The sequence below is a fragment of the Mytilus edulis genome, chromosome 9, assembly GCF_963676685.1.
Source record: "Mytilus edulis chromosome 9, xbMytEdul2.2, whole genome shotgun sequence".
Lineage (NCBI taxonomy): Eukaryota > Metazoa > Mollusca > Bivalvia > Mytilida > Mytilidae > Mytilus > Mytilus edulis.
In genome coordinates this window covers 26,823,857-26,836,747 of record NC_092352.1, presented here as the reverse complement: position 1 = coordinate 26,836,747, position 12,891 = coordinate 26,823,857, and the positions used below count along the sequence as shown (strand labels likewise).

At 32.5% G+C, this 12,891-nt stretch overlaps 1 protein-coding gene across 6 annotated transcripts in view; it reads left to right on the top strand.

Annotated features, from left to right (window-relative positions):
• LOC139487948 (activating transcription factor 7-interacting protein 1-like) overlaps positions 1-12,891 on the top strand; it is a 52,573-nt gene that overhangs the window by 4,738 nt on the left and 34,944 nt on the right. Inside the window, exon 2 of one of the 6 annotated variants that reach the window (XM_071273212.1) lies at positions 2,383-3,221. The exons of 4 other annotated variants lie outside the window; for them this stretch is intronic. The gene's annotated coding sequence lies outside the window, so the exon portion shown is untranslated. Of the gene's footprint in view, positions 1-2,382; positions 3,222-12,891 lie in introns of those variants that run through there. One more of the 6 variants, XM_071273209.1, reaches the window with a different exon arrangement.

The window sequence follows — 12,891 nt, the reverse complement described above, 5'->3', positions numbered from 1 at the left end:
TTCTTTGATATGCCGAATCTAACTGTCATGACTGTGTATGTAGATTCTTAACTTTTGGTCCCGTTTTCAAATTGGTCTACATTAAGGTCCAAAGGGTCCAAAATTAAACTTAGTTTGATTTTGACAAAAAATGAATCAGTTAGGTTCTTTGATATGCTGAATCTAAAAATGTACTTAGATTCTTGATTATTGGCCCAGTTTTCAAGTTGGTCCAAATCGGGGTCCAAAATTAAACTTTGTTTGATTTCATCAAAAATTGAATAAATGGGGTTCTTTGATATACCAAATCTAACTGTGTATGTAGATTCTTCATTTTTGGTCCTGTTTTCAAATTGGTCTACACTAAAGTCCAAAGGGTCCAAAATTAAACTTAGTCTGATTTCAACAAAAATTGAAATCTTGGGGTTCTTTGATATGCTGAATCCAAAAATGTACTTAGATTTTTTATTATGGGCCCAGTTTTCAAGTTGGTCCAAATCAGGATCTAAAATTATTATATAAAGTATTGTGCAATAGCAAGTCTTTTCAATTGCACAGTATTGCGCAATGGCAAGAAATATCTAATTGCACAATATTGTGAAATAGCAAAATTTTTTTTAATTAGAGTTATCTTTCTTTGTCCAGAATAGTAAGCAAGAAATATCTAATTGCAAAATATTGTGCAATAGCAAGATTTTTTTTTAATTGGAGTTATCTTTCTTTGTCCAGAATCAACTTAAATCTTTGTTATATACAATATACAATGTATATTCACTTTTTACTACCAACTGATAAATTATAATAAATAACATTCAGTGATAACAAGCAGTTTTTTTTACATCTTAATATTTTATGATGTATTTAAATGAGTAGTTATTGCAAACTCCATTAGAAATTTTAATTGAGATTAGTTTTGGAATAAGGGAAAGGGGGATGTGATTAAAAAAATTGGGTTCAATTTTCTCATTTGAAATTTCATAAATAAAAAAGAAAATTTCTTCAAACATTTTTATGCCCCACCTACGATAGTAGGGGGGCATAATGTTTTCTGGTCTGTCCGTCCGTCTGTCCGTTCGTTCGTCCGTCCGTTCGTCCGTCCGTCCGTCTGTCGCGCTTCAGGTTAAAGTTTTTGGTCAAGGTAGTTTTTGATGAAGTTTAAGTCCAATCGACTTCAAACTTAGTACACATGTCCCCTATGATATGATCTTTCTTATTTTAATGCCAAATTAGAGTTTTTACCCCAATTTCACGGTCCACTGAACATGGAAAATGATAGTGCGAGTGGGGCATTCGTGTACTGAGGACACATTCTTGTTTTGAGAGGATTAATATTCAACAGCATAGTGAATTGCTCTAAGAGAAAACAAAAATTTTAAGTTCATTAGAACACATTCATTCTGTGTCAGAAACCTATGCTGTGTCAACTTTTTAATCACAATCCAAATTTAGAGCTGAATCCAGCTTGAATGTTGTGTCCATACTTGCCCCAACCGTTCAGGGTTCAACCTCTGCGGTCGTATAAAGCTACGCCCTGCGGAGCATCTGGTTTCATATAAGACTTAAAGCTCATGAAAGGCCATTTACCAAAATTTTAGAAGATTCTTGATTTTCTTTCTTTTGTTTTGAGACCCAAATAATACCAATGCAAATTTAAGGTAAAAGTCTGAATCAGCCTTTTCCCGCCATATTTTAAATCTCAAAAATCTCGAAAAGGAGGTCCATGAATTATCAATATTTTTTACTTATCTTTATCCTTAATTGATGCTCTACCAGCTTATAGTATCATTTTTAATTTCTTAATTTCTTAATTTTTACCTAACCTCACCTAAGTACATCCTTAAGTACAGAAATAGTACCAATGCTGTGCACCTTAAGCAACTGCCCTTGCTTAGTCTATTGACACTGAAACTTTTGCTAAGGAATTTATATGTAATTTAGTAAAAAAAATGTGATTAGGTCAGTGTAAGGGGAACCCATTTAGTTAATTTTTATGTTTGCATAATTTCTATTTGGGTGCAAAAACAGATTAAGTAAGATTTTAAAGAGGTTGTGGTTTGGTATGATTGTCAACTGTCCATCAAAGCTAAAATAAGAGAATCAAGGCTTCTAAAACAGTCATATAATCTGGACAATTTAAAAATGTCTGTACATTGTCCATTTGAGAGAAGCATGAACATCTACAATTTTTTTCAAGGCTTTCTAAATAAGAGACGGTCATTTTAACATAATTCACTAATCAATTTCGAAGTTTATGCGATCTTTTTTATGTACAAAAAATGTATACATTAATGCCAAATATAAGGAAAAGAGGATACACAAACGACATGGTGATAGATGTGAAAAATTCCCAACAAACCTGTTTCAGACCATAAAAGAACTTTAAGAAGGAGATACCTGTTTCAGGCCATAATAGAAGAAAATACCTGTTTCAGGCCATAATAAAAGAAAATACCTGTTACAGGACATAAAAGAAGAAATACCTGTTCTAGGCACTTGGTATCAATAACAGGAAAATACAATTGTAACACATCAGCCATTAGGATTGTATTTATACAGTCTCTTTTAAGCTTTAATAGACACAGAGACCATGGAAGTATTATATTCAATATAATACTTCCAAGCGAAGTCGTATACATTTGTACATTCAGCAGAAGACAAGTCATGATTTATAGGTGATGGGATCAACATGAATTTGGATTCTCAATTTCCTCCCTTATCTTTGACAATGCAGTACTTTAATAGCAAATTATGTAATCAACTTTATATGAAACCACAAGGCCAAGGAAATCTAAAGAAAACAACCGGCCAGAAATAAAAATTACGAATTATAATCAGAATTTATTGTAACGGATAGTTCTGCACTTCACTATTTATATATATATTTGTTTCCCAGAAACCAACATAGATTTTCAACTTGTTATCTGTAATATAAAAGGACAAGGATACTAAAATAAACATCAGACAAAAGTACAACAGCTCTTTTCTGATTACACAAAAGAAGTATGATGATCAAAATATACAGAAATATTCATAAACATGCAATCCAAGAAATGAACGAACCGGTTCAATGTTCAATTTTTGCATTGGATAGGCATTAGGCTTCTACTTTATATACTGGTTGCAATCAACTAGACAGAATAAAGTTTTTAAGTGAGACCAATTTATTTAAATGGGCCTAAGATTATTTTTTTAAATTGTCAGGTTACATACCAATTGGCAAAAAGTCTGAACTCAGTACCCAGGTATGTGTTATGGAAAAACAAACTTCAGAATTCATCATAGCATCAAACTTCTCAATGCATTAAAGCATTTGCAAGAAAGAAAAACACACATTCTTTCTTTGCTCATTATTGAAGGGTGTATGGTGACCTATAGTTGTAAATTTCTGTGTTATTTTGGCCTCTTGTGGAGAGTTGTCTCATGGCAATCATACCACATCTTCTTTTTTTTATATTTATCACTTCCTTAAAAATCTATTTTCCCAGGTAGATACACAAATATGTAAAATCTCTAATTTGGATTAAAATTGGAAAGATCATATTATAGGAAACATGTGTACTAAGTTTCAATTGATTGGACTTCAACTTTATCAAAAACTACCTCAACCAAAAACGTTAACCTGAAGCGAGACGGGACGAACTGATGGACGTACACATGTGAACATATATTTGTTCCGCATAATATTTGTTCCCCCTGGAACAAAATTATGGATAACAAAAGTTCTTGGGAACAAACATTACATAATATTAATTCCACCTTCATAAGATATTTTCCTGGAACTAAACTATCATATTGTTTCATGATATTTGTTCCTTTTAAAAAGAGTGTCATTTGATTTTTTACACCTGATTAGATCTTAATTAATGTCCCCATTAATGTTCACCTCACATGACATTTACCTGTTCATGTAGTACAAACAAAGAATGGAGTCTGAGGAATGCATTTTTTTTTTACACATTTAAACGATGGCTCTTATTCTAGACAAGGTAAGAATATATGTTTTTAATATTTTATTACTGCACACTCCACTGTGACTAACTAAACTAAATGGTCCATTAGTCTGTACCAATTTAGAAAGTTTAGCTTATACATTAGTCAAGCATGAAGTTGGCCACAAATTTCAGATGAAAATGCCTGTATTTTATTATTGGTAATTTACTTCCATACATTTGTAGCTAGAAATAATTTTGGATATTGTAGTATATATTCCTAGAACTTTGATCATATATTAAATATTTCTAAAATTTTAATCATCTAAATAACCATGATATTAAACTATTCCTGGAACATTTATCAAATAGCCAAATTATTCCAATATGCCTGGAACATTTTTAATACAACAAATATTCTTAGAACTTTTATAATATAACAAATATTCCTGGAGCTTTTTTAAATATAAAAATTTTCCTGGAACTTTTATAATATAATAAATATTCCTGGAACTTTTATAATATAATAAATATTCCTTGAACTTTTATTATATAAAACATTGTCCATAATAATATTTCAAAGAACTTTTAGCATATGACAAAAGTTCCATTTGGAACTTTCCTTATGTAATATTTTATCCTTTGTGAAGGACATTTTCTTATAGCATTGGATAAAATACTATATGAGGAAAGTTCCCAATAGAACTTTTGTCATATGCTAAAAGTTCTTTGTAAAAAATATTATGGGGGAACTTATATTCTGTCACACACACTGACAAGTAAACATACGGGCATACGAAATCATCCTTTCCCCAACAAATTATATGAATGGTTGGTGTCTTATATAATTAGTTTCCAGGATAACATAAAAGTTTTGTTGCTGGCCCTTTATAGTCTCGACTTACACTGCAAATAAAATAGCATGCTTCAATGTATATAACTCCATGGCATACCTTCAAAGTTGTAACATATATTTGAACAGTTATTGAATTTGAAAAAGGTTTCAATATTCTAGCCTTTGATACAAAATGTGAAAATAGAGTTAGTGTCTGAAACTTGCACAAAAACTCCTCAACGCTATTTACAACATTTCTGCCAGTGAATCCGTACACATCAAAATACTTTTTATCACATAATTATCAGAATCAATTGGAATTGTGAGCAAGCTGATGTCGCACTTTACGTAAGGAACCTTTATTCTAATATGGATGAAATAATGATATAAAACGCATGCAACCAAATGCATACGATAATAGACTTTAGACATGATACGCTCTTAGCGCTACTTTTATAATCTCGGCACAGGGCGGTTAAGATGCAACTGATGATTGGTATACGCTTCAATGATCTCCAATATTGGACAGCAACCCTGTTTTCTCAACGACAGCAATAAACAATATACTCAGACAATAATCATTTAGAGTTACACAAGACATAAACCGTCTGCAGGAAATGTTAAGACGGGGAAAGTATCGAACATAGTTTTGGGATTACACTAGGTACATCTCCGTGAACTTTTGTGCATTATTGTATTTGTAATAATGTAATGCATCTGTTGAGTTAATTTGAATATTGATTCTCAGTCTGTTTCGCGTTGGAAATGCCATGCGATGTACATGCTCAGACAGTAATAGGTACGGTAATAAATGTCTTATAATATATTGATCACGAGTTCTTTTTTTTAATTTCTTTTCAATATAACCGGCAAAAACATTGTAAGATTTAATGTCTATTACAGAGTTGAAATAATATATTGTTATATCCTAAGATCTATTGGGGTAAAGAAAACGGGACTTTGTATTGTAAATAATGTAAAAACTGATATTATGTATGTAAATAACTTGACGTTGGAGAGAATTTTCAATAGCCAATCGTGTGTGGTTTACCTTGCTGGTACACACAAAATACAGATAACATTAAAATTTATATTTCACAAATAAACGATTAACAAGTTTATACGTTATATACTGCTTGGCATATATAAATACGAGAGAAACGTCAGAAAAGTTACAGATTTAAAATGATCCAAGTGGGTCATGACCTCGTTTACGTTTATTTTTAGAATGCAATATCGCCATTCGTCGACATGTTCAATGACCTAAAATGGAAACTATATCAACGGTTAAAGCAGAATACAGCCAAAACCCGAAACTGGTTTAAAAAAGAAAAGTGTACTGAATAATCTTATGAAAATATATGTATCGTACACAATTATTTAAATTTTCATTTTGTTAAAGGTTTAATTTCCGACATTCATTTAAAGTGCGTTACGTATATATATATACTAATTATATATTCACGTGAACATCTTGTGCAGTAAAAAAAGTCGTTGATCATTTTGAAATTTTGAAAAAAAGGCTTTCTCTAAATTCCCTGAACTTTTGGTCACTCTTCCTTTTTGAGATTTTCCCTGCATTTTGTTGTCTAAAATGTCAATTCGGTCCGCATGCGCAGACAAATAAACCAATATTAGAATATCTGAAGCAACTAACTGACTTGGAAATCTAATTAAAAAAAAGAGAAAAATAAGAATGAGGCTTTTTATTTTGGGTATGTTGTCAGTTAAGTACCACGAACCCCCCCCCCCCCCCCCCCCAAAAAAAAACCCCGACTTTTCTAAAATATCGCATTCTGCAGCGTCGTATTTTATTATGAAACCTGAAATGATAAATTTTGCAATGTAAGCAAATATCTCCAACCTCTCGCTTATATGAGACCATATGTTAGATAAATAATTTTAAGCATAAATCGGAAACAAAATACGATTAAACAAAAAAAGAAATGCCAAATAAATTGGATATTAGGTGTATGGGACAAATGAGATAAATAATGAAGGCACATAAATATTTTTTTACAATTTGTTTAATTTGCTTATTATCTGAAACCGTTGACAAATCAAACATAAGACATTTACATGTCTTGTATGGTCAGCACACAAACAAAAATTTAATTTATGCACGCGGTTTTAGTGTGTACATTTTTGTACGTTGATAACTGAGTCTGAATTTTATTATTGCAGTTACAAATCGTCATGTATATCTCTGTTGTTAAAATAAATCAGTTGGTAAATATCTTCTGTTATTTTACCATCATTATTTATTTTCATTAATCCCGTTGGAAGCCCCAATGAAAAATCTTATTTCTCTTTGTGTATTTTATAGGTGTGCTAATATCAGCCGGAAAATCAATATTGCTCTGTATCACGTGACACGCGTATCATTCTGAAGATTGACGAACAATTACTTAATAAATGACAATAAAATATCTTTTTCAACATGTTTTGTTTCAATTTTTCTCACAAAAAAAATTTTGGTAGTCGTACGAACACTTCTGATTGGTCACGTTTGATGAAGCTTCTTATGAACTTTTGAAGATTCATAAAAAAAAATTATGCAGTTTCAAGAGTTACGACCCCTACGCCACGTTGAACATTTGACAGACGAGGAAATCATGCACCGGGCATCCCTTTGTATAATTTACTTGCGAAGAATGTCTGACATTGTGCGTGTCGCGGCGTCCAATCATGAAATACATTCGGAAAATGACAACCTAGGCAAATCGTTTAGTGGACAATCTAGCACAAGTGTTCGATTTGATCAAAGCTAAGTTCTACCGAGAGAAAAAAAAAATATTAAAAGAAAATGTGATTGTTTTTCAGAAACAAGACATTTATTAGTGTAAAATCCAAACAACCGGATTTTATTAAATGTAAAATAATCGGATTATTTTAAACATGTTAAATGTATACACGATAGTTCACAAATACAAAAACAATACAAATAAACTTTTGTTGGTTATTTTCGAACGGGAAACAAATATGCATGCGTAGCAACAGATGAAAATAGATGACTAATCCGGAATAATTACCCCCCCCCCTTTTCTCTCCGAATAGGCCCTACTGATATTATTTTGTTTAAAGAGCTGCTTGTGATTGGGGCGTGTATGGAATCGCGGCTCTGAGGCAGTAACATGCATACGCCACGTCTTTTACATAAAACGGTTTTATGTTTTCAAAGATGCAAATTCCGTTCACCGTTTTACGCTAACCAGCAAATCGGGTAGCTCAAAATACGATGTGACCGGATCGGCGATATAAAAAAAATCAGATCTTTTGACGCCAACTGTAGAAAAAAGTAGTTTTATGCTGGTGCCTGACACTAGTGAGCTATCCTACTCTCTTAGAATAGATAAAACTAAGAAGAAAGCATCATCAGTAAAATAAGTTTTGACCTCTTAGAAAAATATAAAGTCCGTGTGTCAAAATATTTTATACAATTAGGGTATAAACTAGTATATTGGATGGCAGTTTTGTTTTTTATTTAAGGGTAAATCATACATGGGTTATTAAACGACATATTTCTGAATTTCAGTACCATTAGTTTCTTGTTAAAAATTACTAAGGATATTCTCAATCAGAGAAAAAAAAACATTCGTGCAAAATGAAATAAACTTGATCTCCAGCAATAACAAGCGAGACATGCCTACGTACCAACATGCGGTAATTGACTTTTCAATTTGATGTGACAGTGTTTGTCCTACTGTCCGGGTTTATTGCGGTGACTATACGGAGTACGCGGCGCTGAGTATTTTATCATTGTGGAAAGGGAGACAACTCGTGCTTTTTTATATATTTTTTTAATTAAAATGTTTAAATAAATCATGCAAAATAAAAAATGATATAAACATTTAATTTTCGTATATTAAGTCTACACTCATAATCCAACGCGCACTTGCCGAGACATAACGTGTGCTATCCTTGATGTTAATGCCTTCAGCGACATTAACATTAATTTAAGTCTGTGGTTATCGTTTATTTGAACATCAATATGTTTATCTAACCTTGATGGAATTCCCTGAAACATCACAGAAACTATTTCATTATCAAAAGTCAGAGCAATATTTTGAAATACCTATTTTCGTTTTTGTCGAGCCTGCGACTTTTGTCGAAGTAAGCTCGGCATAGGGACCGTGTTCCGGCGGCGACGTTACCTGACTTCTTAAAAGGTTATATTTTAGAAGGTGGAAGACCTGGGTGCTTCATACTTTGTATATGGATGCCTCATGTTACGAAGTTTCCGTCAGTCACATGTCCAATGTCCTTGACCTCATTTTCATGGTTCAGTGACTACTTGGAAAAAAAGTTAAGAATTTTTCGAATGTTAAATTCTCTCTTATTATAAGTAATAGGATAACTATATTTGGTATGTGCGTACCTTGCAAGGTCCGCATGCCCGTCAGACAGTTTTCACTTGACCTCGACCTCATTTCATGGATCAGTGAACAAGGTTAAGTTTTGGTGGTCAAGTCCATATCTCATATACTACATGTATAAGCAATAGGTCTAGTATATTCAGTGTATGGAAGGATTGTAAGGTGTACATGTCCAAATGGCAGGTGTCATCTGACCTTGACCTCATTTTCATGGTTCAGTGGTTATAGTTGAGTTTTTGTGTTTTGGTCTCTTTTTCTCATACTGTATGCAATAGGTCTACTATATTTGGTGTATGAAATGATTGTAAGGTGTACATATGTAGCTTTAAATTTAGGTTTATCAACATAATATCAATGTTTAGTATTAAGAAGGCGAGACATTTCAGCGTGTGCACTCTTGTCTTATATTTCCCCGATAATTCGACTTTTTTAAATTTAAAATTTACACACATTTTCATAGTCAAACTGTCTGGGATGTATTTTTTTTGGCATAACTTTTTTTTTTTTTTTTTTTTTTAATAACTTTTATGGATTTTTATTAACTTGGACAAAGCTTACATAAGCTCAGGAAAAAAAATCATAAAATTTTAGAGTCAGTATTTTACTGATAAATATAAAATTTTATGCTGACATCAGAATTACCAGTCGAGACACGTTTCCGGAGAACCTAATAATTTTTCTTGGAATCTTCTGTTGCAATTGCTTGCATTTATATTTTTAGTACCTAATTGTAGCGTTGAGGATTGCATAGTGTGGTGGTATTTGGTGTTGTGTAAATTCTTCTACATAATATATAGTCCCTTCATCCGTCTCTCATAATACATACAAATTGAAAAATTGAGTTGCTCGTTGGAATTATAAAACTAAACAGGCAATGCTCCACTTCGACGTGCACTTTTCAATGCAAGGGTTCTCTTTTTAATCATATTTTATTCAGTCTATTGCGACATAAAAGTGAGACATATATGCGTTCTGATTTCATCTACATCAATGATTGTAAAACTGTTAAAAACGAACTATTAGCTGTCATATATTTTAATACGATCGCAAAAAATTTTAAATTTTTTTGGTCGTTTATTGGTATCACGTTGGCGTCGTCTGCGTCGTCGTCGTCCGAATACTTTTAGTTTTCGCACTCTAACTTTAGTAAAAGTGAATAGAAATCTATGAAATTCTAACACAAGGTTTATGACCACAAAAAGAAGGTTGGGATTGATTTTGGGAGTTTTGGTCCCTACATTTTAGGAATTAGGGGCCAAAAAGTGCCCAAATAAGCATTTTCTTGGTTTTCGCACTATAACTTTAGTTTAAGTAAATAGAAATCAATGAAATTTAAACACAAGGTTTATGACCACAAAAGGAAGGATGGGATTGATTTTGGGAGTTGAGGTCCCAACAGTTTAGGAATTAGGGGCCCAAATAAGCATTATTCTTGGTTTTCACACCATAACTTTAGTATAAGTAAATAGAAATCTATGAAATTTAAACACAAGGTTTATGACCATAAAAGGAATATTGGGTTTGATTTGGGGAGTTTTGGTCCCAACAGTTTAGGAATAAGGGGCCCAAAGGGTCCAAAATTGAACTTTGTTTGATTTCATCAAAAATTGAATAATTGGGGTTCTTTGATATGCCGAATCTAACTGTGTATGTAGATTCTTAATTTTTGGTCCTGTTTTCAAATTGGTCTACATTAAGGTCCAAAGGGTCCAAAATTAAACTTAGTTTGATTTTAACTAAATTGAATCCTTGGGGTTCTTTGATATGCTTAATCTAAAAATGTACTTAGATTTCTGATTATTGGCCCAGTTTTCAAGTTGGTCCAAATTGGGGTCCAAAATTAAACTTTGTTTGATTTCATCAAAAATTGAATAATTGGGGCTCTTTGATATTCCAAATCTAACTGTGTATGTATAGATTCTTAATTTTTGGTCCTGTTTTCAAATTGGTCTACATTAAAGTCCAAAGGGTCCAAAATTAAACTAAGTTTGATTTTAACAAAAATTGAATTCTTGGGCTGTTTTGATATGCTGAATCTATCCATGTACTTAGATTTTTGATTATGGGCCCAGTTTTCAAGTTGGTTCAAATCAGGATCCAAAATTATTATAGTAAGTATTGTGCAATAGCAAGTCTTTTCAATTGCACAGTATTGCGCAATGGCAAGAAATATTTAATTGCACAATATTGTGAAATAGCAAATTTTTTTTTAATTAGAGTTATCTTTCTTTGTCCAGAATAGTAAGCAAGAAATATCTAATTGCAAAATATTGTGCAATAGCAAGATTTTTTTTTAATTGGAGTTATCTTTCTTTGTCCAGAATCAACTTAAATCTTTGTTATATACAATATACAATGTATATTCACTTTTTAGCTCACCTGGCCCGAAGGGCCAAGTGAGCTTTTCTCATCACTTGGCGTCCGTCGTCCGTCGTCGTCGTCGTCGTCCGTCGTCGTTAACTTTTACAAAAATCTTTTTGGAATTTTGGGTCCTCAATGCTCTTCAACTTTGTATTTGTTTGGCTTTTTTAACGATTTTGATCTGAGCGTCACTGATGAGTCTTATGTAGACGAAACGCGCGTCTGGCGTATAAAATTATAATCCTGGTATTTTTTATAACTATTAGGAGTTATTGCCCTTTATAGTCAATTTTTAACCATTTTTCGTTAATTAAAGTAATCTTTTACAAAAATCTTCTCCTCTGAAACTACTTGGCCAAATTAATCCAAACTTGGCCACAATCATCTTTGGGGTATCTAGTTTAAAAAATGTGTGGCGTGACCCGGTCAACCAACCAAGATGGCCGCCACGGCTAAAAATAGAACATAGGGGTAAAATGCAGTTTTTGGCTTATAACTCAAAAACCAAAGCATTTTGAGGAAATCTGACATGGGATAAAAATGTTTATCAGGTCAAGATCTATCTGCCCTAAAATTTTCAGATGAATCGGTCAATCGGTTGTTGGGTTGCTGCCCCTGAATTGGTAATTTTGAGGAAATTTTGCTGTTTTTGGTTATTATCTTGAATATTATTATAGATAGAGATAAACTGTAAACAGCAATAATGTTCAGCAAAGTAAGATCTACAAATAAGTCAACATGACCAAAATGGTCAGTTGACCCGTTTAGGAGTTATTGCCCTTTATAGTCAATTTTTAACCATTTTTCGTAAATTAAAGTAATCTTTTACAAAAATCTTCTCCTCTGAAACTACTTGGCCAAATTAATCCAAACTTGGCCACAATCATCTTTGGGGTATCTAGTTTAAAAAATGTGTGGCGTGACCTGGTCAACCAACCAAGATGGCCGCCACCGCTAAAAATAGAACATAGGGGTAAAATGCAGTTTTTGGCTTATAACTCAAAAACCAAAGCATTTTGAGGAAATCTGACATGGGATAAAAATGTTTATCAGGTCAAGAACTATCTGCCCTGAAATTTTCAGATGAATCGGTCAATCGGTTGTTGGGTTGCTGCCCCTGAATTGGTAATTTTGAGGAAATTTTGCTGTTTTTGGTTATTATCTTGAATATTATTATAGATAGAGATAAATTGTAAACAGCAATAATGTTCAGCAAAGTAAGATCTACAAATAAGTCAACATGACCAAAATGGTCAGTTGACCCCTTTAGGAGTTATTGCCCTTTATAGTCAATCTTTAACCATTTTTCATAAATCTAAGTAATCTTTTACAAAATCTCCACTGAAACTACTAGGCCACAATCATCTTTGGGGTATCTAGTTTGAAAAATGTGTCCGATGACCTGGCCATT